The sequence below is a fragment of the Salarias fasciatus genome, chromosome 14 (genome assembly GCF_902148845.1).
Source record: "Salarias fasciatus chromosome 14, fSalaFa1.1, whole genome shotgun sequence".
NCBI lineage: Eukaryota > Metazoa > Chordata > Actinopteri > Blenniiformes > Blenniidae > Salarias > Salarias fasciatus.
Window position 1 is genome coordinate 6022701 of NC_043758.1, and position 12555 is coordinate 6035255.

Below are 12555 nucleotides of genomic sequence, written 5' to 3' on the forward strand. Positions count from 1 at the left end.
ACAGAGACTTTATCAGGCGAAAGCTCCTTATCTTCTTCTTTTCTTTTCATTTTTTTTTTTAATTGGTAGCAGAGTCGAGTGTGTGGTCAAGTACATCAGAGAGTGGGAGATGAGATTCGCAAAATAATTTAACACCACTTGGCCCTGAAAGGAAATTACTGATTATAACGGGGAAAAAAAGGGAGACAAAAACTGTCCAGCTAACCTCAGAGGTTGACTGTGTCAAAATTGCCAACATGTGGGCCGCTCCATTTAAAGAGTTTCATTTCAGGCCGCCACCCTTCCTCAGCATGCAAACCGAGAGCTGCCGAAAACAGCCATGAACACCGCTCTGTCCTACTTTACTTTTCCATTTTTCTTTGAGTTTTCAAACCACTGATTGATGAAACAATAGAGGCAAGAAATAATTGTCAGAATACTCAGTTATTTCAGGTGGAATAGATGATCTCTTGTAGACAGGGCTGTCAGAAGATTAGATTTAAATCTCATAGAATTTCAATATTAAGTCTTGATTGTTCGCATTTTGAATAGCATGTTATTTTGCATTTCAAGGCATTTTTAAACTTATGATTTCTTCGCAGAGAGTCTCAATAACCTTTTGTATTTTCACAAAAATATGTCATGTTGACCATTTTAATACAACGTCTACATACAGTTCTCAAATAGAAAAAAAAAGGTGCCAGGTAGGCCCTGTGGTCTACTTAAGAAATACAGCTTCAACAGGATGCTTCAACAGTCTGGTCATAGAGACAACATCCAAGTATTAAGAGAAAAAAAAGTAACACACTTTGAGAGATTCAAGATATCAGGTCACTTCACAAATAAATAATAGCACCATGAGCAAATAAATCATACTAACCCTCACCCTAAATCTGTGATTAATGGCAATTGAAAAAAAAATCATCTTTTGACATTCTGACAGCTCTACTTGTGAATCTGCAGAGGAGAAGTGTGCTGGCTCTGATTTCACTGCTCAGATGGGACTGTGTGACGCCAAAACTAACTTCAAGTGAGACTCAGAGACGCCACGGTTTATAAGAACAGAGTTTCTGAAGAGCTCGGAGATTCTCATCAGGGCCAACTGTATGAATAATAAAATGGGTGTTTTGATTTCTCTTTAAGCTGCTGTGAAAATAAACGTCTGTCCTCAAGTTCCTTTTTTTAAAATTACCGAGACTCATATTGTCGATTAGAAAAAGGTAACTAAAGAAGCTAAAAGGATTGGAGAACTGCTGTCATGTCTCTGGCCCCACATCAAGCTGCTCAGTGTTTTCTTCATATGAGGACGATTCATTACTATAATCATTTATAATTTTCTACAGTAAGTTTCAGTAAGTGCATACAGTGTTTGAATTCAAAACTCAAAATAAAATTCTGAGTCTTGATGTCACAGGGATAATCTCAATATACAGCTGAAACATTACTGATCGAAATAACCATGCGAGCAATGCTGATGTACGTCACGGTGTTTGAACTGTTGCCTTGTGTAAACTTTATTTTTGTTTTTTTAAATGTTTTTTGATACCGAATGTAATTTTAATCAAAGCACTGTGATCCTCCGGGCACACTGTCTGGTGAGAGGGCATCCGGTTCTGAAACCCTTGTCTCGATGCCTGGGTTACCATGGCGACAAATGGAGCGGTCCACCTGATTTTGCAAACGTCAACGAATCACAAGTTGCTGATGGCTAATGGGTGACATTTGCAGTCATAAACACAGTCAGCGCGGCGATCCTCAGATCTCCCTCAGCTTTTATCACTGCAGCATATGCGATCAACGAGATGAAAGCCAGTCCCACATGTTGATGCTGGACCTGGTCCCGTCACGGTCGCGGCGCTGTCATAAATCCAAGCTGCCGTGTTTGTGTTTGTCATGGATAGTCACGCTCTTTTGGGCTATACTGTGCAACAGGTTCCCTTTGAGGGCCTGTATAGTGTCCACATGTCTGTGTGTGTGTTTGTGTACTTTTTTGTTAGTACTAAATGTACCGTAAACATGACCCCTCAGCTCCAGTGTGTCGGCGGTCAATGAAAGGGGTGTACGGGCTCAGGCACTTGGTTAAAGGTCGCCTGGATGTACTGACATACGTTGCAGGCGGTTCAGAGGGAGGGCTGCAGTCGGTAGTCTGTGCTGTGGGAAGGGAGGGATTTGGATTTCAAGTCAGAGGAAATCTTCAGTCACTGAAGCTGAGATGGATCAAATGGGCTCCATCTGAGCTCGGAGGCCATCCGTGAAGCCTGAGAAGTGAATAATGAATGATGTGTTAGATTTATTTCAACTGTCCAAAAGTGGCTGCAACAAGGAAACAGATGAAAGCTGATTTTATTTATAAATTTTTTTTGTTTGAAAGGATGGGAAATGGATGGTCTGAAGTCAATATGATGATTTCAGAGGAATATGGTTCATGTGGTTTTCAAAGGTTTTACTTTTGTCAACTTTGCTGAGAGATCACCAAAGGTAGTTTTCAAGACGTGTTTTTTTTCCCCCCATGACAGTTTTACATTAAATCCATATGATCAAATCCAGTGGATTTCAAAGTGTAAGGCCTCATATTCCGGAAGTGAGCAGAGAGCTCTGGAAGCAGGTGCAGCTGGAGTGAAAGTCCGTGGTCAGGAGGATCTAGCTCGGCTTATTTCGCTTTAATTATTGGGAGGAAGTCATGATAAAAATCAAAAGGTTCAGGGTGAAAATACAAATCAAAAGCATCATCAGTACAAAAATATAATGGCGACAAGTTTACATTAGGAAATAACATTCAGCAGAAATAGTCTTAAGCAGAAATGTGACACCTGGCATGATGGGAAAAATACCTTTGGACCTTTACTGACCCTGACATGTGTGAGTCGTATCGCTCCGACAGCGGAGCTGAAATCCTGTTTCATATTGCACAGTGTAAAATACCTCAGAGTTCTTTGCAGACTCCTGAGCCTTGATTGGTCACAGCATAAGCGACATACAACTAGAGCCGGTGAAAATGAAACTGACTTACTGGCGTCAGTACTTCTCTTTTCAGTGGACGAGAGTCGGATTGCTCTCTCAATGATTTCACTTTGGGTTTTATAAAAGTTTTGTTTTTCTAGCAGCACGATGCTGCTCTCGAACAAATTGTTTTAAGACAAATCGTTTGCAATAAATTCAGAAATGTAATGCAGACAACACAAAATGACGAGCCATCAAAGTGCTGTTTTTTTTTTTATAACCTCAATTTGTGAAAGGAGACAGCTCTGAATTGCTGACATTTTGTAAAAGATTCATTTGACGTTTCGTTCAGGCTGCCAATGAACAAAACACCCTCCCATAATCAAAGTGTTTCGGCAGAATACGATAGAAATTACTTTATCAATCTCAGAAACTCCTCATTGCTCCATACAGAATACAAACAATAGAATAGAACATCAAATAAGACTAAAGAAAACATTAAATTAGAGTATATTAATTACAAGGCCTAATGGTGAATAAATGTCCACACGCACGATTCCACTGAAACTCTTGGTTTTATCTAAGACAAAAGGCCAAATAACTGGACAACAGTGAACTTTACATTCGACAATGACTGTATCTATGATATTATTTGGTTTAAATATAATTCAGATATTGTGATTCATTGTTATTAATGGTGGCTTTATTAAATTTTTTGGAAGATTAGTAACACTAAGATTAACAGTATAATAGAAACCACTCGACAGCAACTTTGATACTTAGTTTCTATAGAATTATGCACACAGAGATTTTACAACTTTTTGATTACAGTCGACATGCTGTAAAATAACAATGACTGGTGATTGTTGTTTACTTTATTCAGCAGGGCATTTTTTTTTAATTGCGCTATTTGTAATCATTTCATCATATTACTCACCACTGTGTTTTTTTCCCTTTTGAGAGTTTTTCTATTTCATATTGGTTTATATGGACTTTTTATGATGTGTTTGTGGAGGTCTGATGAAAGTTGTGTAATCGAAACCCACATCAGGCTGTATTTACAGACTCAATGCCACTCACACAATGATGACAGTTTGCACCGTGCTCTCGAAATAGCAGCGGTACCATCAGCAGTGAATGGCAGGAAGGAAGTTCCAACACGAATGCACGTAGAAAATGGCCTTTAGCGGAGTCTGCCACAACAATCGGACCTCATGAGCCCGGCCCATCACGACAACGATGCGATAAAGAAAAATAAGAATAGAGGCCCGCGGCCACTTTATAGCCCAGAGGAGAACAAACGCAGTGCAGCTCAGACCCAATTCACAGTCATGGGAGAATTCAAGAACAAGGCTTTTTCTCCTCTCAGACAGGAAACATGTGAAAGGTCTTTCATGTTCGCTCTGCGGTCTCAGTTTAATCTTTCTGAGCAGTGCTGCACGGCTCTCAACGAAAACAGTCTTTGAAGGTCTCGCCTGATTATCCCCTTACAGATAAATGATGCATGACCCTAAAGGTGGAAGGAAATGACGAGCACAACAAAGAAATAAAACCATCACCCCTTAATTATTGCTTCATTGCAATTACTTCAAATGAGAATAAATGAATTGCATGGTGGTTTTATAATTTTTCTTTTATTCTGCTTCATGACACGTTGATAATGATGGGAGATCAGATTTGCTGCTTTAAAGATGAACAAACTTAATTTAGGAACTATTAAATGAGATCACCTCCTTTCAGAGGGTGATAATATCACTGTGGATTATCTATAATTTGGCTCACCTAAAAAGGAATAACATAGGTACTTTGTATAACTTGGCTTATGAAGAAAATGTCACTCTTTCGGTCATTTCTGTTTTTCCTTCTGTTCCTGGATGCATTTATTATAAGATTTCCTGGGAGAAAGACGGACTAAAAACTCCCTCATGCATTAATAATTTCACCAGCAGACCAAACTTAAATGTGAATGAAGCAGTTCAGCCCACTCTAATGCAGCACTCCATAAAGCTCACACTCAGCACAGTCTCACAGTGAGGGATGGGGTCGCCTGGTCTCCCTCAGCCTCTGGCTCTCACAAGTAGATTTGCACATGTTAAGAAAGTCCATAATGAGAGGATTTTTACTAATTGGAGAAGAGCTGGGGAACTTGGAGTGGATTTAAAACCAATTCAGTCTACAGCTGTGACGGTTCTTGCTGATCCAGTGGAGTCCCGGTTCTGATCCCAGACCTGAAGGAGCCACCGATCAGCTGATCAAGATCCACATTCTCCACTATGAAGACACACATCTGTTTTATTGAAAATAAAAAGAACTAGAATTTGGCACTCAGAGAGCGCAGACCTACGCCACAGCTCAAATCAGTCACCAACAACAATAAGAACACCAGATATAATCACACAACATTGTGATCGGGGTGTGATTGGAGCAGAGCGCTGCATTGTGCGGTGGCTCTCTGTCTGTCGCCCTGTCGCCCTCTCTCCCTGTGTGTGTGTGTGTGTGTGTGTGTGTGTGTGTGTGTGTGTTTATTTGAAAAGGAAAACCAAAAAGCAACATAATTTATGTGATTGTACGTCATTTTAATTTGAAAACTGACCGGATTGTCTCGTATTTTCTGTTCCCGACTTCCTGTCTGGTGCGATCTGCTCTGTCCAGCTTTATGTAGCCAAGTAGATGATTTGATTTATTTGTCTTGTTGTTTTATTTCTATATTGTTCTATTTGATTTATACCTGGTGCATTTGATTCTTGTGAGCTACCAGTATGCACGCATGTGATTGGTTGGAGGAGCGCATGTCCCGCCCCTTCGCGGAAGTGCCGGTGTTGTGCCGAATTATGCATGCCTGCCGAGATCTGCATCCCGTGGTTGCGGGAGCACATCCGCTCCGCTAAAACGGAAACTATGAGACGCCAAACTGTTTTCTACGGCAAAGTACTTTTTGATAATGGAAAGATGCCATATGAAAGCTTGGATTTCTTCGCAGTGTAGTCTGTTGAAGCATTTAATTAAAGTTCAGATTCGAAATTCAAAATGTAATGCCGAAAAATGTGTCCGAAGCTCATTTATTTACAGTAAAGACAGGATAGTTTATTCCACGTTTATTTAATTCATGTGGTTTGATTAAAAGACCCACATCTGTAACGTGTTTTGTATCATCTGATCTAAAAATGTCCATAAAATTAAAGGTGCTGTAGGCAGGATTTTGCTAGTTATTGCTAATTTTTCTGTGTTTTCTTTGGATTAAATGTTAGAGTATCCATTGATAATCCTTAAGGAGTGTAGCATAATTGCACTACCGCGAGGGCACAGCGTTTCCATCTGTCTCTGTTCTGAGCTGAAAAGGAATCTCGACAGCTCCAGGTGTCTTTGACCAATCAGAAGAACCCATGAGGCTCTTACAGTGATTGGTCGAGGGGCGTTCGTCGCACGTTCTTGCGGAAGGAGCTTAACTTGCGTAAGGGCGTAATGTCCGAGAAAACAGGACAGGATTGGCTGTGCTGAGTTTCAAATCGCCCTCTTAGATGGGTCAAATCGCCATCTTGCTTAGGGTTACCTAAGCAAGATGGCGGAGATGCAGAATCCTGCCCCTTTAATGAACTGATGCACTGTTCGGCAGGACACACTACGTCTCTGCCATTTGCGTGTCCTGTTTTTTTTTGTTTTTTTTCTTTTTGGAGGGCGGTCAAGTAAGTCTCACATTCACCAAACCATGTGAATTATATAAACGTGGAACTTATTTGGCCCCAGAAAACCAGGGAATGCAAATCTCGGCACAGACAAAATGTGTCCTGTCGAATAATACATCCTCCCCCTTAACTGCTGTTAAGCAGGGGATGCAGATCTCGGCAGGCATGCAGAACTCGGCACAACACCTGAGTGTTGGCAGGAGCTCACATGTGTGCTGCAGTGCTGAAAGCTATCAACATCTGTGATAAAAGAAATACGTTAAACTGCTTGTTATCCCTCGGGTGGCTGGAGGAAGACCTCTACCTGAGTGAATGGATGATTCTTGGACCTGTGCATCAGGAGTTGTTTTGTTTGGTTGAGCGTGAGTCTTGGTCAGTGCATGGAGCTGAGCTAAAGCAGCTAACTCTATTAGCCACACAATTGACACGAGGCACTTTACAAAGCATGTAATTTTACTCTTATTTTCATTATGCTCTTGAATGTTGGAGTTATAATCAATTGCAGATGCATTATACACTGATGATCTGATAAGGAAAAGATGTAGGAAGAATCTAAGTTTTATTTTCACTTTGAATATATTTTGGATGAAATATGGTGTTTAATTTTGTTTAATATGATTGTTATTGAATGTGAACGTGTGTATGTGCTGTTATTCAGTTCATGATTTATGCACTGGAGAGTTAAAAAGTGTTTAAATACTAATTCATGAAGTTAAAATGGATTTGTTTGTTAAAAATGGGATAAAAACTGTTCTATTAAGAGAAGAAGCTACAGGAAAAGGTGAAGATGGATAAATAATTCATTGTATCACCATTATGTTGCAAGAATGTGTGACAGATTTTCATTTTATTTCATAATGGCCATAAAAAATTGTTTGATTTCATTTAGTAATAGCCTTGTTTCAATACAGGCTAGGTTTTTTGAAACCTTCAGAAACCTTTGGATGTTTGAGAATTGGACTCTCCTTGACGAAGGAGATGGCGAGCCCCAGCGAGTGACCAGAACCCTCCTTAATCCAAGGAGCAGATCAATGCTATTTCAATTCCTGCTGCTGAGGGTGGGAATCCTTCATCACCCAGCGAGCAAATGATGAGTGGTAGGAGCATCCAACCACATCTGAATATCCTGACTGAACTTAAGAGCTCTTAGACTTGACTTGACTTTTGACTGAACTGAACAGATAAACCAGGATCTAAAGGAACACTGAACTGAACATTTGAAAGGAAATTTTCACCCCTTTTGGGAACATTTCATTTCTGAGGAACTGATTTTGATATGGCAATACAGTGATTGTTTTTGTTGATGAGATGGTTATGTTTTTGTTGAAGAATTGAGTCATGCACTGAATCTATATTTTCTATTTCATATAAACTTCATTGTTAGTCAAGTTCAATCATTTTGTGGCTCCATTTATGCATTGTGAATTTCCACTTCTCTTTTAAACCCTCCTCTGAACCTAGTTTCTGGTCCTTGTAAATAAGTTAACCCAGGTGGGTTACATTTACAACTGGTGGTCCACGGCGCGCGCGATTCGCGGAGAAAATAGAGACGAGCGGAGCAGCCGCGGTCCACGGCGCGAGGCGTGGACCACGCCTCCTGTATGAGCTGTCAGATAGGTTAAGAGGTGCGCCGGTCTGAAAGTCGGTGCTCGGCGCTTCTGCCTCCACGCGCGGCTCGTCCTGTGTGAACCAGGCGTTTGTCGCCCCCTGTCGGCGGGCCTGCCCAACTATGTGAAAGACTCCCTATCTCAATGATAAAGAATCCTTTAAAAAATTCCTGGATCCAGACAGATCCGGATCATCACCAAAATTTAATGGATTCTAAGTTAGCCCAAGACCCACCTTTCCACAAAGTTTCATTGCAATCCTTCCTTTACTTTTTCTGGAGTCTTGCTAACAGACCAACCAACAAGCCAACCAACCAACAAACGGACGTGATTCCATAACCTCCTGGCGGAGGTATATAAAATAAAAGAAATCCATCGGCTGGTCGGTCAGTAAATACCTGCTGGAAGAATCTAGAATCCAGTCACCCCTGACTGGAACTCTGGCCTCATGTTGGTTTCAGACCCCGTTTACACCCAAAAAATTTTCAAGTGAAAACGCAAAACTTTCCACAACGGTGCAACACACCTTTTTTGACAGCTGCTCCGAAGTGGAACTTTCCGAAAACGGTCTGTCTCCATGGGAACAAGGAAAAACAACACTTTGTGGCAACGTTTGGGTGGCGATGCTAACAGCTAACCACGTCGTTTTCAAAGTTTCCGTGTAAACATCAAACTTTCCTGAAACAAATAAGCTAAAACTTTGCGTTTTCACCTGAATCATCGTCGTGTAAACGGGATCTTCCTCTCTTGGTTCTCAGAAATGGACAGTCTGTCAATCAAAAGACGTTTCCTGATTCGTTGCTCCTAACTGAAGGTGTTTTTGTCATGTCTTGCACTGCAGCAGCCTCCTAGTGGCGCTGTGCGGGTTCTGGTTTTGTTTTTCAGGTGGGTGGAGCTGGAGAGGAGGTTTGCTGCAGCGGGGGTTCAGCTCGTCAGCAGGATGACTTTCAGCTGCTTGGGGCACTGGCACTATTTAAGTGACGTCCGAGCTGGAAGTCGGCGCTGGATCGTAACATCAACGCCCGTGTGTGACGTGTGTTAGTTCTTTCAGCTTTGTAGCCGCTCGAGTTAACCTAGTTATTCCTTGTTTGCAGTTTGGAGTCTCGACCAGCTCGCCACAGCGCCCAGCAGCTCTCTGCCTCTCCAGCCGCCCACCTGCCCCGGACAGTCTCAAGACGCAGAGCTTGGACGCCAATTCCGAACCTCGCCACTGACAGTTCGGACTCTGCCCATTCTGACCTGCCGTCTGGACTCGCCGCTTCCTGACCCCCAGAATAAACTGATCTTTGAACTTTCCAGACCCGCCTCCATCTTGCTGTCTGCGTCTGAGCCTCAGTACAGACCTTAACAGTTTTAGTCTCGTCAGATCAGACCGAACATTTCAGACTCTGTTTCTGTTTCCGTCTCTTCGTGCTGGTTTGTGCTTGAACGATGACTGAGCTGCCGCTCCTCAGTGTGTGAGTGTGTGTGTGCGTGTGAACCGTCAGGGTGTGTTTGGCCACCTCCCCTCCTCACTGTGTCTTTTCAGTGGACTGTACATAATACTGCAAACTGCCTGGTTCTCCAGAACCCCGGGAGAACCCATGCAACGATCTTTAAGAAGACAGGCTAGCTGGCATGTAGTCCTGAAACTATGGGAGAAAAGTGAGTTTTATTTGTTTACATTACGTTTACAATGGCACAGTTTTCATTTGTAAGGATTATGTAGGTATAAACAAATATTTGCATATTTATTGCCTAAGGTTAAATGATATAACGTGTTTTGTGTTCTCTTCTCTCATTTGGAATATAATGTTACGGTCGTCACCTGTATTACTATCTGGATGATTTTTGGTAAAGTAGTTGATCATTTTTATGACTACTAAGTGACTGTTTTTTGTGCCTTTTTATCGTTACAATGCATGGTTAACTATTTATTATGATTTGGAGTCACTGAGATATGTATTTTTGTATTCTGAATAAATAAACGGTTCAGCTTTTGTTGTACATTTTGGAGGTGCCTTAAAAAAAAGCTACCGATTCATATCTCTCTTCTTCAATAAAACCAAATACAAGCCGAGTGTTTCAGACTCCTTCCGTCCATCTTCAAGGTGTTTAGCTGGAACAGCAGTCGAATGTTTGAGCAGCAGTGGAAATGATCTGGCCTGACAAGAAGAGTTTTATTGGCATGAAGTAAATTCCACTCCCTCCTCCACTCAGCCTCATTGTTTAAATCACTATGAGACTCCCCTATCACGGTCTCACCCTGATCCTGCTCCACCCGTCCCTCCATCTCACCATCAGACGTTGGACAGGACGACCCGGACAGCCGGCTGGACCGGGACGAACCTGTCCCCGACTCCACCACAGAGTTGGCCTGCTCCACCTGGTCCAGGAAGACCACCACGGCGCTGTTCATCCCCACAACTGACTTCACATTATCGTCACCCACCTTCTTCCCCACAGCCATGTCCTCCACGCAGTCTGCAGGTGAGCTGTCTGAGGTTGGTCATGTCAGCAGCCAGACCGCCAAACGGACGGCAAAACCCACCAAGAAACCCGAAAACGATATAAACTAATAAATGTGCTCTGTGATTAATAAACCACAGTGAAAGTGAACATTCGCAACTTAGACAAACAGAAAAAAACAAGCAAAAAGCAACGCCACACACACCACAATCTCACACACTCCTACTACCAATCACTCCCAGCATGCACTGCAAGAGAGAGAGAGAGACAGACAGAGAGAAGAGCTGGATCATATGGAGGAAGAACAGGGAGTTCAGGAAAAATAAGCAGGTTTTTAACCAAAGAGAAAGGTTTTGATGTGATTGATTCCCTGGGAGGGATTCCCTCTGCAATCTAAACATTTAAATAATCTAGAAATTATATTGATTAAAAAAATTCAAACCAAAATAAAGCAAAACAATGAATGTTTTTAAAAGGAGGAATTCATTTAATCAAAATAAATTCCTGATTATATTAACATTTGGTCACAAGAAAGACAAACTGTCTTGGCAGAGTTTTTCCATTGTTCATCTGAGAAAAGGCTTTAAACGTAGCATTGTATCAGACAAATCAAATAAGATGGCTGCTACTGACAACACAGTAAAACATCCACTGGTTAAAAGAAATAATACTCTGAGCAGTTTATCTAGAAACATACTTTGCAATCCTAAGTATTTTTCTGACACCAGCTTTTTTACATGCAATTGAGCTTTAATCAGTGTAGCAGTATTTGTACTTCACGACTAAATTTTCAGAGCTCCTTCCACCTCTGGAAATTTGTCAAAATAAATTTCTATTTTTTTCATCTTCAGTTGAGCAGTGGCCAGAGGATCCACCTGTCAGCCGTTTCCTGGATAATGCTGCAATGATGTGATTCAGGCCTGTGTGAGAATACTGATTTGCCCAAGACTGCCAGCTGCATGCAGGGTCAGAGGTCACTGCTTGAGCCACTGACAGGTTTAAGGAAAACCCTTAGGATGATTATTCAGGGTTAAAGAAATCAGACAACCTGTATTTGCAAGGCAGTCTATTTTTTGAAAAATGTTAACCTGCATGGTGTCTGTTTTAAAATGACATGAAAAAGCTATTTTTATTCTTAGTTTTTTTTTTTTTTTTTTTTTTGACAAGTGGGGCTGAAACTGCAGCGTCATTTCCAAACTGAGATCTGATTGGCTGCTGCCGATGTAGGCGGGTCCTGATTGCAGACGGTCCTGATTAGTGATTGACAGATAGAGGGAGACGCTAACACTAAGGCTAACAATCGGAAATCAAAATGAATGAAGGTCGTCAAAGTTTATCTAAAAAAAGAACCGCCGTGCACCTTTCTTTGAAAGTGAGTCCGCAGCTTTGGTGAGTGAAAGCATGTTAAAGCTAGGGTTGGCGATTTGAATTAGATACATTTTTTTAAATACTGGTTAAAATTATCTTTATGACCCGATGGGAAACAATTCATGGCGTGTTCTTAAAGTAGTTTGGAAAATATCCGCTATCTACAGCAGGAGTAAAACGGGAAAAACAGCAACCAATCGTCTTGACGGGACACCTTTTTTTAAACCAATCAAATCCCTTCGCCGTTGGACCTGCCCCCTGCGCGTACATGTCAATGGCGTGCACTGACCCTGGTTCAGTGCGCGCGTAGAAGGGCGGAGCGTCGTTGCAGAATGGCGGAGAAGAATGTTTGGGGCTTTACTTACCGGTGAGTGTGCCATAACTTGGCGTTGTGCAAATAAAGAAAAACGAAGAAACGAAGCGCTGAGGACAGGTTACGCCAGGAACGTACTGGACGCAGACGCGGAAGCGCCGCGCGCACCGCGCGCACCGCGCAGAACGCCTCCGCGTCTCCGCTCCCAACGGAGCTC